General features: G+C 34.7%; 1 pseudogene across 1 annotated transcript; it reads right to left on the reverse strand.

Annotated features, from left to right (window-relative positions):
• Positions 1–336: 336 nt before the first annotated feature.
• Positions 337–13,771, reverse strand: LOC147510234 (pre-mRNA-splicing factor SLU7-A-like; annotated as a pseudogene). The gene is made up of 9 exons (XR_015215997.1): positions 13,723–13,771; positions 12,348–12,463; positions 12,186–12,293; positions 9,466–9,540; positions 2,629–2,741; positions 1,880–2,300; positions 1,560–1,695; positions 1,176–1,475; positions 337–598 (listed from the first exon to the last, which is right to left on the reverse strand). The product of XR_015215997.1 is annotated as a pre-mRNA-splicing factor SLU7-A-like (transcript).
• Positions 13,772–14,986: the final 1,215 nt, after the last annotated feature.

The following is a 14,986-nucleotide window of genomic DNA, read 5'->3' on the forward strand; positions in this document are numbered from 1 at the left end:
ATTAATAAAAAAAAATGTAGATGTGAGGTGTCAAAAGCATACAAAATTATGTTAAAGATAGACATAGTCATCGAGATAAGTGACAATTACCTGTAATTTAGAGTTGTAGAGGTGCACATATATGCACTCAATGAAGTGGTAAGCAATTTCATTGAAGTTTGTGACAGGCCTGAAAAAGAATGTTCAGTCTCAAGATTTTCCTTTAAACAAACTAGCAGCATATCGATAGTAAGTCCCTCCCCAAATAGGATGCATCCTCCCTCGCATACAACACTGGAGTTCCCAAGTTGCGACTTAATTCTTTGATTTTATAATTTTAGCAACTTAAAAGAATGTCTATCTTTTACAGAGCGATCTTTTATAGAGCGCAGACTCACCTTGAGTGGCCTCTTTACGAGCAATGTTAGCTTTCATAAGATAAGATCTTCGGAGTCGGCCCTCAATTCAATTTGCTCCAGTCAAGCGATGGTACATTCTCGATTATTTGCTTGCAGCATTTGTAACCCCACTGATGATCTTTCCATCAAGAACCTCATACACATGTATGGTTGTTAATATAGACATCCTCCTCATACTTACTTCTTGGAAGTGCTATCTCCTGCAAATACCATATATATGTGAGAACAGCTACATCTCAAAATCATCAAAATTTAGAAAAAAAACCGAAATACGAGAAATATCAGAGTTTTTACAAATGATAGACCAGTCCTAAAACAGATTGAGGGGGGCATTAATCCATAAAAGGATTTAAAATCACTCAATATAGAGCCAGGATCATAATCTGACTGCACATCATATTTAAGGCAAGCAGATGCCTAAATGGACCAAAAAACCTAGAAACCATAGATCACCTAAGTAGACAACTGAGAACTCAAGTTGACCATTTCAACTATTTCATATTGTCCAATGAATGGAACTTGAGAGTTGAGACCAATCAGACTACATTGACCACAGAGTGCCAACAGCTCTGCTAGTCTGCAGCTTAAGTGAATAAGTGAACTAAGACAGATATACCCATCCATAGAAGTTTAATTTGCGAAAAAATATGCCATCCAAATTGAAAGCGGGAATGAAAAGTGTTGTTGAAGACTAAAAGGGGTTTCCAAACACTAGGGCTCGGCAATGAAACAAGGGAACCAATGAACATATACATGAATAAATGTTAAACAACTTACCTGGTCTTTAATCACTCTACCAGCACGATCATATTCAACTTGTTTCTCACTTTGTCCTAAGAGAAGTTCTTTAGGAATTTCTTCTTCAGCTGCTGCATTTCCATACTTCTCCATAATTGTATCTTTTGTTTTAGACTTTAATTTCTCCTTGATAACCTTATAATTCTTATACAACAATTCAGCCTGAGAAGGAGCTACCTGCATATGAACATCTTGCCCTTTTTCATATAGTTCCCAAGCATGAACATTAAGCTGCTTGAACTCCATTGCTTGACCACTTGTTATATACTGATTGTCACCCTGAAGAACAAAACTCAAATTGATTAACACCACGAGTAAGGTGTGTATATTAATGAATCAGAAGTGTAAAGTTTAAACACTCACTCCGTAAAACTTCTCATTCAGATCACTGTCCGAAAGAGGAACTTCACGCATAGACCATGTTTTGGGATCGTAATGGGCAGAATTGACGTTTAGATTCAGAAGGTATTTTGCCGTATCCTCACGAATTCGCAAGTTCCTGAAATCAATAACTTCAGTTAAAGGTTCGAGATGCATAAACTACAAAAACCGCTACTCAAGATGCAGGAAAACTAGTCAACTACATAAATTAGTGTATGGCTGTGTGTGTGAGAGAGTGGGGGAGACTATTTGAAGACAGACCATTCTCCTAGACATAGTTTAGAAATAAGCAAAACACTTACCTTAGATTCTTGTCTTTGCCACCTCCTCCGAAAGTGCACATGCTTTTCAACCTTTGCAAAGTCCATTTGTTTGCTCTCGTCCACCTTTGCTTCATCTACCTTCAATGAATCTTCATCATCATCCTCCTTCTCCTCACTAACCTTAACTTGTTCACTAGGATTACTGTTTTTCTCCTCTAACTTTTTCCGCTGCTGCTCTTTCAAGTATTTCCTCCTGGCCTCATGCCTTGCTTTGTATCTTTCAATGACACGAGCAAATGTTGCCGTGTCATACCCATTCCAACGATCCCGCTTGCCAACGTAATCAAGCTCAAAAGTCTCGATCTTTTCATCAGGTGCTATGTACATATTCGTCCATTTTGCTCCTTTTTTCCGAGGCCTATCCATGCATGCCTTTGCATCATGTGTGATTGCACCACAACTGTGACAAGATAAGATGATTCATTCAATCAATACAATGCACCACATTTTTTCATTTAGACAATTCGTGATAAGTACATAAACAGTATACATGAAACGGGCTTATGGTCTCATCAATTATAAATTAAAGCCTCCATACAAGATTTTGACAACTCATTTTTACATTTTTATATTTTGAAGGCAAAAAAGAAAGTGAACCTATTTTTCCATTTGATAAATTTCATAGTCTAAACTATGTCAACTCCACCTAATGATGGAATATAAAACCTCCAAATTCTAAGGTAGAATATTGACATTTACTTGTTAAACCAAAAATAAAATCTACTTACTTCTCACAAGCACCCTTCCTATACTTTTCCACCTGATGAACTTTTGCACCTCTGTCATACCAAGCTTTAGTGTAATTTGGATCAGACTTCCATTTCCTTTGATGTTTCAAACTCTAACATAACAGAACACAAAGAAAAGTTTTAATACATACATAAATAACAACGCAAATGCACAAGAAGAAGAAAAAAATACAAATATCTCATAGGTATTAGTTGTTTCCAGGTAATACCTATGAGACTTACAAGCTAGCTTTCAACCATTCCAAAGACAAACGAAAAGATAAAACAATGAAAATTGTAATAAAAATCGGTGCTTGAAATAAAAATTTGATGTTCTGAACACCATTTGAAATATATGCCTTCACAAATTTCTGAAAACCATTTAAGTTCATAAGATTCATGTAAAATCTATTGAGATGAGAGAAGGAGAAAGAGAAGAAAAAAAAAAGAGTAGGTGGATTAGTTTAATAGGTATACAGTTACCTATTAAGGCTTGCAAAACGAATTTCAAATCAGCCCAAATATCCTCTTCAAATCTGCACGCCAACAACACAATTAGAGAAAAAGAACATAGAAGAAAAGAAAGTCATCAAAATCCTTACTTTAAAAAAAAAATTAAACAATTGTCTAAAGATGGAACTTACAAAGTAAGGTGAAAAGGTAAGTGGCGGTGGGGAAGGAGAAAAAGTAACTGGTGGTGGGGGAGAAGCTAAGTGGGGGAAGGAGAAAAGGCATGTGGCGGTGGGGGAGAAGTTGTGGGGGAACTTAATTTCTGTGTGTTGGAATTATTTTGTAGCCCTATTCCTACGGTCAAAACGCATGGAACATCCGTCCTGGATCTAAAAATGGGTACCAACGGTTTCTCTTCGTGGATGTACCCACGGTCCAAGTAAACATTTAAACCGTGGGTAAAAGTATTAAAGTCACGGAATGAAGATAAACCCATTTGCTACGGTCAAAATATGTGGGAGAATATGCAAAGGTTTTAGGCCGTGGGAAAAAAATACCGGGCAATCGTGGGAAAAAGTCCATTTTCTTGTAGTGTGTGGAAGAGGACGCTCAACGGAAAAATTGTGTAAGAATTTCTTAATCAATACAACAGGTGAGGGCCTGTCAATCCCTTGCTTAACAAAAAAACCAACAAAAAAAAAAAGATTTATGTTTTGAATTCGAGACAATACTAAGAAATAAAAACAAAAAAAAGACCCAAAGTAGGAAACAAATCAACCGATCTATGAGTTTCTTTCTTTATGGTTGGGGTTACCGAGACGTTCTCCCCTGCCTTTTTTTTTCATCTTTTAGTTTTAGTGATCTAAATTTATGATTAACTGTTATATATTTTGAACATATTACTAAGGAAAGAGTTGATGAAATTGAATAGAACATTTATATGTTTCTTTGACCAAACATGGATACTAATATATGTATTTGAATGATTTAATGGAAAAAAAAAAAAAAAAAAAAAAAAAGATGTTTATGCAAAATGTGTTTCTTTTCAATGATGGCTTGTTTTCCTTTTCGTTAATATAACAAGTGTGATAAGATTGATATCATATCTCATGCTACTTCCCATATATATTCTTCTTGGATTTTTCTCATAAATAATCATGCATTCATGCATGATTGCGATTGCAAGTGCATATATTTACCTTCAAATTGATCAGATGATGACATGCATGGGTAGCATTTGGTATTACTCTTAGCATTGAGTACACATGGTAGCAGTGTGGTAAGGAATGGACAAGACATTCTTTGGTCTAATCATATCAATTATTAGTGTAGTTAAATATCACTATCATTGAGCACGTGTTACACACGTTGGCTAAAGACAAAAAAAGTAACAAAAATGCAAAGCAGAAAGAGACAAAAAGTGCGGACACCATGACAGCTTATCCGGCTGGCTCGACAAAGCCTCTTTATTTATTACGTGGTAAAGATGTTTGATGGAATTGGTGCTAAAATTCTACAATAGAAATTCAACAAAATCCCAAAATTGAAATTTAAAAGCAATTACACTAAAAATTGTTTGATGGAACTGGTGCTAAAATAACCATGTCTGATACATATATTCTGACAATCTTATTATTGCTAACTCTCTATCATTTTTTCCCACTTTTCAATTTTTTGGCCCTTGTGAATAGTTTCAATAAAGTGGTTGAGTCTGTTTGATTGGACCTAATTGGACCAAACACATAGGAGGTAGAGCAACGCGTGCACCCGTTGTGGTATATCCGTATCTGCACAGCGTCGTGAGGATGCAAAACCACATAAAGCCGTGATGCCATGGAGGTGGTTGGTCACCACATTTTTTTTTCCGGCTTCAAGATTAGATAGACAAACGAATTTCTTCATAAATGTGCATGTTTCACGTTTAAAAAGGGTACAAATTGAAGAAAAAATAGGCACAGCAATAAAGTTAAAGGTAGTAGAGAATAGAGATGTACTTAATAACCAGGAACCAGTACTTGGAATTCTGACCACTATTTTTTGGTGGATTAGGATGGTACATCCTAGCTTATCAAGCCAAAGCAGCTTTAGGTCCAAAATAAGATATAGACACATCCAGCGTAGGAACACCCCAAACCCTGACAAACAATTGCAAGAAAGAAAAAGAAGGACGACTAATCTTATATCGAGCCAGTCATAAAATAAACTTCCATGAGAGTTGTTTCATTTCAATGACGAACAATGATCTTAGAATATTCATGTGGTGCTCACAACCTTATGGAGGCTTTCAAAGCATTTCTAGAAGCAATCCTTAGTAAACGCAATGCACATATCCAGACATTCTTATAACTTGTGGCTTTGCAAAACCAGTTTCGGCGCAAAACTTTCCAAGGACAGGCTTGATTGTTGATAATTCTCTCCATAGCTACAGCTTGGAGAATTAATTGGTAAACTAATTGGTATGGAAGATAGCAAAAGAATGTGGCGGTAGAAGAGAGGAAAAAGTGATAAGGTGGAGTTTTGAGAACCATATATATAAAATAACCAATTAGAACAAACACGCGCACAACCCAAAATGGCAAAGATTATGTGATACCATTTCAATTATAATAGGCATGTAAACAATTTAAAAAAACTGCCTTCTACATGATTGGCTGAAGTTTCTAGCATCCGTATGCACGAATGTGCCACCAACGATAGCCCCAATAGCTATGCAATTTGATGAAGAAATAAATATTAATTGCTCCACTCAATAAAATACACATCAATGAACTGGCAAACATTTCAACTCACTGAATCAATCTCAAACCACTTAATATTGTTGCACAAAAGTATCCATTCACTCAATAAAGTACACATCGCCGGAAGGACACAAATTTCGATACTTTGTGCCAATCTTGCACTTAGTCCAGCGGAGTTTGCTGCATAGAGAAAGTTGAACTGGGTTAAAGAAAAGTGAATTGAATTCTGACAAATTTGCTGCATAAGTTTGACACTCATCGGATTACATAATACCCACTTAGCTATTTCCCAATATAGTAATGAAATTTGACTGTGGTAGAATATGTGTAGATAGATATGATTGGAAGGAGCATTTTAGAAATGAGTTGCTTACAAAAAAAAAAAAAAAAGCTGGATAAAAAAAAAAAAAAAGGATAAAAGTTTCTATAATGTACAAATTATACATAGTCACCTGCCAGGACCACAAAGACCAAAGCATAATCAGTACAGTAAAAAACCAAGCTATAGGAATACATGGGTTATCAACCAAAAAAAGAGTTAACAGGAATTGGGTGAAGGCAAAATACTAAGAAGTGACTTTGTGTTCGGTGCAACACCATGTGAAAGAAGTACTAGGGGTGTCCACGGTTCGGTTCGGTCCGGTTTTAGGTAAAACCTTGAGCCGAACCGTTAGTATTCGGTTCCTGAAAACAAAACCGTTAACAAACCGGTGAACCACAAAAACCGGGTGCAGACCGAACAGTAAATTCGGTTCGGTTCGGTTTATAAACCGATACTTAAGCCCCTTTTCCAAAAATTCTTATTTATTGACATAAGACCTGTTTTGCACCTTGCACCAAGCCCAAGCCCAATGTTTGGTTAAACCACCAAGCCCATATATTTATAAACTTGTAATTTTATTATTGTTTCTAGTTTGGGCGATGTGGGACTATAAATTTACAAGCTCAAGAGAGAGATGAGGACCATTTTGTTGTTCAACAATAATATGGACTCCTTCAAAGCTTGGTATGTAGCAGACTAGCGGTTCAACAAATATATATAGACACGATTTAAATTCTAGTACAAACACAAATATACATGAGTAGCAAGAAGCATGAAAGTTATTTACAACCTTCAAACATAAAGTACAACATCGAAGAAAGCCACCTTACTACCAAGCCAACACAGAACATCTATCTCTTTTCCCACTCTTGAGGCACAGGGAGAATTATCTCAAGTTCAAAATAGGCCATGGAGTAAGCCCTGGAGCGGGCAGCAAAGGCCGAATCATAGGGACATTCCTCACAACTGAAAAAGCTTCATTTAGACGTGTTGAACGGTTCATTAATTGAGACACCTTCTCAGTTAATTGGATCAAAATCAAGAGGTAGGGATCTATGTGGAGAAAGAAATCCATGTTAAGGATCTTTATTAGTTGTTTCAATGTACATATGTATGTGTGTCTCTCAAAATTGTTATGATAACTAGTAAAGTTTATGGGGTTTTTTTGGATTGATTGCAACGATTATGTTAAATTTGTTTTGTTAAATAATGGGGTTCATTTGAATTTGGTGATAAGTAGTCAAGTTTATGGGTATAGGAGTTAGAATTGATGACTTGTTGGAAGAATTGGTTACAAGAAGGAAAATGGGTTACTCGGTCTTTCATTGCAAAGTCAATGATTTAGTCCCACATCAAGGAAAATGAAGAATCATTAGACCAAAGTCTTTATAAGCTGGCTTGTTTGTGACTTGTTCTTACACATGGTCTGAGCACCTATGACTCATCACAGAAGTGTTGGACGCTTGGTAATAATTGTTCAAAGCCCAAATTGTTCTGAGCCCAACGAATTTTTAGTATATTTAAATATTTATAAATGGTCCGGTTCGGTTTGTCTCGGTTAACCGAAGGGTCAAATTGTGAGCCGAACCGATTGGATTCGGTTTTGTTTTTATGAACCGAGAACCGAACCGAAACATTTGAAAACCGAAAAAAATGGCCGGTTCGGTGCGGTTCGGTTCGGTTTTTCGGTTCTCCGGTTTTTATGAACAGCCCTAAGAAGTACACTGACAAATATATTAGTTAAACTGAAAATGAAGAAAATAGTAGTATAGCTAGCTAAACAAAAATTCATTTAGGTATAGGTTAGAAAGACAAAAACAAAAACACATGGTTGAAATGATCTAGAAGCTCATTGCTTCAGTGAAATATATTTGGACCCAAAGAATCTGATACAACAACATTACTCAATAGCCAACACAATTTAATAGCTATCCTTTACGCAGGCTCCAAAATCATACTGAGAATTCAAAACAATCAAAAGCCGCAAGCCTGAAGAAGGAAACACAACATAATGGAGGTGTCAATATAATGGTTGGATCAGCAGACAATATTCAAAGCAAGATACCCAAAGAAATCGTGTTAAAACCATTCCTGAAATATAGGAAGGGAGTGTTAAGTGTTCTACAACCACCCCCCGCCCTCATTTGACATTTTAGCTTTCATTCTCAGATGACCTCGAGTAAATTTGATGAGTCTCGTATAGAACTATGACAAAATATGTTCTAAGTTCGAAAAAAAAATTACGTATTGCAGAGAAAAGATCATCAATAATGAGCATATATCTAATGTTAATTGCACACTACCACATGAATATGTCGGTATGACGGCAAAAGGAGTCGAGCAACATTTGCTTGACATACCTCTTTTATTAGCAATCAAAGAAACCCATATATGCTAGGATAGTATTTTAAAAATAAATGGTGTTGTAGGCGAAAGAGAAGTTTTTAAATTTCCAGACGGTATACTGAAACGCCATACTGGTAGTTAGAGGAAAATGAAAGGGGATGTTAAGTTGGCTTATGCAAATTGAAATAGGCTATGTGCGACAATAAAATACCTTCTTTCTTTTGTGGCAGTCTCAAATACAATAGTGGGATCTTTAGAGAATTCATTAAGAATAAACCCTCCAAGTTTAGAGAATTCATACAGTAGTCAGTCGACTTAAACAGCATGCAATGCACTCAAATCCAGTCTAATATTAACTAATAATAACACCTAAGAATGAGTTTCCACAAACCTATTAGTCTAAGTCATAATAGAGAACCAATACCTTAAAATTTGGTTTTAAGTAGCAAGGAAGACCACCTCTTTTGCAAACTAATTTTTTGAATAGACAAAAGATTTATAAAGTTAATTAGAGTAAAACAGGACTATGCTGGCAAAAACCAAAATTCTATTTTAAAAAGAAATAAATATCATATTCGAGGCATTCTAGCTCCCCGGCCTCATGAATGTCTTAGGGTTATTTTGCTTATCAAGATGTGAAGTTTGTAACAAATTATTTCACATTCCAATTAAATGACTAATTTCGAAAAGGGAAGAGAATTCCCAATGGGACATCATTGGAGACCATACCCCTTGAAACCTAGTTATAAATCACATTCCTATCCTACACAACAAATCCTATAATGCATATCTTATATATAAGGATGGCAGAAGCCTTTGGGGCTATTGCATTACCACATATAAGGGTTAATGCTAACACAACAATAGGTGGTATCAAAAGAAAGCCTCATTAACCAAACTTTAAAAAAAAAATACTAATTCAGAAGCACTTATAATTCAAGGAGAAGCTAAACCTTTGTGCATTAGTGTTTGAGAAAGTACCAACTCGGACATCACCCTCACTTGCAAACTGAAGATTAAAAGTGTAGCTGCATCAGTCGCAACGATCTTCCTAACCTATTTAGCAGTTCAAAATAAGGTTATCACATGAGACAGATTACTTAAATGTCATGGAAAAAGAAAATAGTATTAAGAAGTGGGACATGAGATGTAATGTTGGTACTTTTATTGCCACAGCCGTAAGTGTTAAGTTCTCACAATCCATCAAGACAGAGAGCATAATTTTGAAAGAATGACCTATGTTTTCACTAGATACTAATACCAATTGCTTAAACATCGGTTATGAAATAACCCGTGTTTTCACTAAATACTAATAGCGATTGCTCAAACATTGGTTATGAAGGCTTCCTAGAGACGATTGATCACAATGTTGCTTTGTGACATAGATCATGAATAATTTCCTACAAATCATAAATATATGTAAAAAGAAGATTAAAAAAAAAGTGAGAAGATACCTCACATGTTGCTTCAATGAATCAGATAAAAAACAGTGTGTTTCTTTCGTCCCTTAATTGCTCATCTTTTTTTCTAAAACAATTAGAAGGAATGGATGCATGCTTACATAATTTAACAACATAAATAAAATATAGAAAGCATAACAAACTATAAGTATAATCCAAAAGGTCACCTTGCTAATACGCAATACTGGTTTTGGTGAAGTTGTTTTTCGTCCATCTAGTGGATGAGTACATGACCTGTGACACCTTTACTATTTACTATTTTTTTATGAAAATAGTAAAAATCGACAGATAGATAGCATTCCCCAGAGAGTGCGCTATGAAAAGATAGCTTCCCTTATAATTTGAAGTAAGCATTCTATAATTTAGCAGTATTCGACGCATCATTAAGCTAACCTCAAAATTTTCAGTACATTCTGCTCCGGTCAAATTTAAGGAGTTCAGGTACCTCATTTTAATACTTGATAACAAATTCTTCAATAGCACGGCTTTGACTGCTTTAAACGCTTGACCAAAGGTTTTAATGATTATAATCTTTTGACATAAATGTTTAACAATGTTTGCTTGAATGTTTCCCTTTTCCAAGCTTAGTAATATAATAGTTGCATGCTTCAAAAAAACTACGCATGTCAAATTTAGGGTAGTCATGAAGAAATCCAGTGCTCAATCAATATTATATGTACTTGGATAGTATGGCAATGGAATCTTAAAACAATATCGTTACTACTAATACTACTAAAAGTCTAAAACTATATTTGTAAAGCAGTCATGAATGCTAAAGTGTGGAAAGAAATAGTTAGAATTCCTGTTCACCTAATGTCATGTGCTTCTAAAAGGAAATACATAGCATCTACTTATTCAAAGCTTTAATAGAAAGTCAAAGCAAATTAGTAACTCCAACATATCTCGTTTCCCATTGTAAGTGTAAAATTGAAGAAGTATCCACTGCCACAGGTTTGCGTAATTCTCGAAGAGACTCTAAGTTCATTCGTTCTTCACTAACGTATGATAAACTTTCGTTTTTTCTAGTCAAACTACCTCATCCAGGTTCATGCGATGTTACTCTAAGTTCATTCGTTCTTCACTAACGTATGATGAACTTTCGTTTTTTCTAGTCAAACTACCTCATCCAAGTTCATGCGATGTTTTCTTTTATCCAAGAGTCCTATTGTAAGCAACGCAAAGTCAGAGGTCACAAGCATAATAACTATATGCCTCTTGGTTTGCCTCAATAAATACAAACAGTACCATAGACCAAAGAATGGATAATCAATTATAAACTATGATTAGTTGAAAATTGATTCATTAATAAGTTGCATCCTGTTGGACTTAAAGGCTGTAATCAAGTTCGTAATGATACATAGTATATATTTGAAGAGCTTATCATATTTAACATAATAATTGAGGAAGCCAAAACATCACTCACAGCTAAAGACTTAACGGAAAAATCCATAAATTACCATATCATAATCAAATAACATGAAGCAAAATCAGTATAGAACTTGGTATTAGTACGTCCTAATAGTCAAGAAGGGACTAATCATCCTACTTGATGCAAGGTACCACCATGAATCCCATTATAAAAAGAAAAGCACAACTTCAAAAAATAAATCAATTGAACCAACAATCATTGAAAATGAAATAGATTGATGCAAATAAATAACTAAGGAATCGAAGGTTACCTATATATCTCCACCTCCGTTATCTCCAAGTTGTGTCATCTTTGTACCACCGACAAAAGATAAAACCAGCACGTAAGTCAGAAGCATCAATAGAGATGGACACAAAACCTTATCAAAAATATGTTCCAATATTTTATAGACCAGCGAACAAAAAGATGTGCATCATCAGTAGATGTAGCATCCGGCAAGTAATTTAGAAACATTTGTTGAACGACTTTGACTTTAGTAACAGATTTTGAAGCTTCGAATTGCATGCCTTTCTGATTGTGATTCTTTCCCCATCGCCTTTGTCGCAACTTGTAGTATAATTGCAGAACAATCACCGCTTCTTTACAGAGCAAAACCGGCAAAATGAACCACGTGTAGGAACATCATGCCCTGCAACTACCATACAATCTGTATGGAAAGCTCTCTGACAACCATGGCAAATATATCAAATTTTGCCACCCCTTGCATCAAGACAAACTGCGCACATGTCCTCTGGGTAATTGTGCTCAGCAGTATCTCGACTAATCAAATGTTGCAAAGTTCAAAATCTATCTTGTTTGCAAAGGACAACAACATGTTTCAACCGCGCAGCAACAGTTCCAAGTAAGTCAATTGCCAGTGCACGAGTGGAAATATCTTTTGATTTCAACCGAGCATTTTGTAGTAGCATCACACAGAGAACCTGCAAATAAATTGTAATTAACATCCACACAAAGATTTTTCAATTGGTGATCACGATGAATAATATCTTTGGATTACAATGTTCGTGAAGGTACTCTAATCCATGAGCTGTGCCTAGATCCACTCTTTTTCTGGTAGGCCAATCCAGAACTGGCTCCCCAGGTTTAACCTCTGCAATTCATAGGCATATATTTAGAGAAAATTGTAAAATCACGTAAACAAATTATATAAAATAGATAATATCCATCAAATGACATTTCACAATACTGATGGGCAATGGATTTAAAAGAAAAAACAACACCCAGAAATTTCATAATGACTAATCATAGTTCTGCTAGCGAAGGGGAAGATATAACAGTATGTCTTCATAACGTATTGAGAAACTTAAACAATAATAAGAAATTAATAGACACATATTAAGACTCACCAAAAAAACAAACCCACCCCACCTTCTCTGCTCCTCAACAACCTCTTCGTCGAGCTTTGTTGAGCAATCAGTTGCTTCAGTTTTTCTTGTTCGGGTACTCTTATATGCCTTTTAGTCGCCCATTATTTTCTCTGTTTCTATGCTCGATTAGCCGTGTTGTTGACCCCCTTTATTATTTTGAGATGGGAGAGGTCTTCTAAGAAATTTTATGTGAGACGAAGAAGGGGTAAGCATCGGTTTTAGGCTTCTGTGCTAGTTCCAGGATGTGGGAGAGAATGAAAAAAAATCGGTTCTAATTCTCTAATTAGACTTTTCCATTTCTTAACCTCTTATTAAATAACGCAATTATTGCTAATTAAATGACATTAATAGTAATGCATACAAATGAGAATGGCGTGGATTTGGTTTTCTAATATACTCCCACATGAAAAGACTGATTGGCCCTATTTAAAGGTGTTAAGCAATTGCTTTATTTAAAGACAATATCGGTACTGAAAATTTATAAACACATAAAAAGACAAAGTAGTCCTCATTAATAAATAGCTAGGCATCTAATTTTATTATTCATCAAGGGTATTATGCGTCACAAAAAGTCCCGAATGAATTTAAGAGGCCATGATCATTATAGGCTATATTAGTAGTAGAGATTAGTTATATGATGGTTACAAATTCATTATTCTCAACAGTGTAAATAATGTAAATGGCTAATGACTTGAGTCACTTATGAATCATCTTCTATAAAATAGGAAGGAAAGAGTAACCAAGGTCTCATGGTCTTCTCCCCCAACTCACCTTCTACAATTGTCTTTCTTACTACAACTAACACCATTTACCATTGTGTGTAATATACAACAATCGTACTATTTCTTCTTTGCGGACGTAGGTTCAAAATATGGCAAACCACATAAAGTCATTGGCTAGCTTCTCAATTTGCTCACTTTCTACAATTCTAGCTTGTTTAGCAAACAATTATTTACCAAATTGATTCTTCTATTTGACTTACCTTGTCTGCATATGGAGGAGATTGGAATCACATGATTTGGGTTCGTCATTTTTCCACAAACTAGCTTCCACCGTCCTTTTTTTTTGGGGTAATTTGAGATACCCCCTATTTGATAAGTTTTTTTTTTGAGATACCCCCTGCTTTGAAAATCATTTGAGATACCCCCCTAACTAATGATTTCCGTCAGTGAAATATTTTGCACTGACAAAAACACCCCTAAAAACTATTTGAGATACCCCCTATTAATTGAAAAAAGTGAATTTTCGTATGCAAATATACATCTGCAAATGTAAACTACTTTGCAAATACATATTTTCATATGTGAATATAAATTGTCATAGTTAAACTACTATGTAAAGGGACAGGATCAATATACAATATTTTTTTTATACAACAATTCATACAATGGCCTTCATCTCTCTATAAGTTTATTTACGACTTGATGTTTTTGTAGATGTCATCTTTCTACCGTGGATAATATTTCTACAAAAAATGAGCTCATTTAAATGTCTAAAGATGCCAAAAGAGAGTTACAAAATTTTAAATCTTGATCATTAAAATAAACTCATGTTTTTAAATCAGTTTTTGGAAGGGCTAGAGACTTTGAAATGATTTGAAATTTTGTGGATCATATCCACAAAGTATTAGCCCTTAGTTCAACTTAGAAAATAGTGTTGTATAAATTGTTGTATATGGATCTATGTAAATATATATTATCATAGGTTAGCTTAATTTACAAACTTGTTCTATATGTAAAAATACATTTTCGTATGTAAATAAATACATTTTCATGTGTAAATATAAGTTTGCATATGTAAATATATATTTTCATATGTAAAATACTATGTAAAGATATATTTTTCAATCACTAGGGGGGTATCTCAAATATTTTTTAGAGGGGTGTTTTGGTCAGTGTCACTAACGAAAACGTTAGTTGGAGGTATCTCAAATGATTTTCAAAACAGAGAGGTATCTCAAAAAAAAAAAAAAAAAAAAAAAAAAAAAAAAAAAAAACTTATCAAACAGGGGTATGTCAAATTATTTTTATTTTTATTATTATTATTATTTTTATTTTTTTTATTTTATTTTATTTTATTTTTATTATTATTATTTTTTTTTTTTTTTTTTTTTTTTTTTTTTCCTGCCGACCTCTTCCCTCTTGAGTTATCCCTCCAATCTCCTAAGAGCATGGGTCCCTGTCCTAGCATGAGGCGTTGCTCTCTACAAAATCTAATACCAGGAAAGAATCTAAGTGTCCAGCAAG

Source organism: Coptis chinensis, chromosome 3 (assembly GCF_015680905.1).
Source record: "Coptis chinensis isolate HL-2020 chromosome 3, ASM1568090v1, whole genome shotgun sequence".
Lineage (NCBI taxonomy): Eukaryota > Viridiplantae > Streptophyta > Magnoliopsida > Ranunculales > Ranunculaceae > Coptis > Coptis chinensis.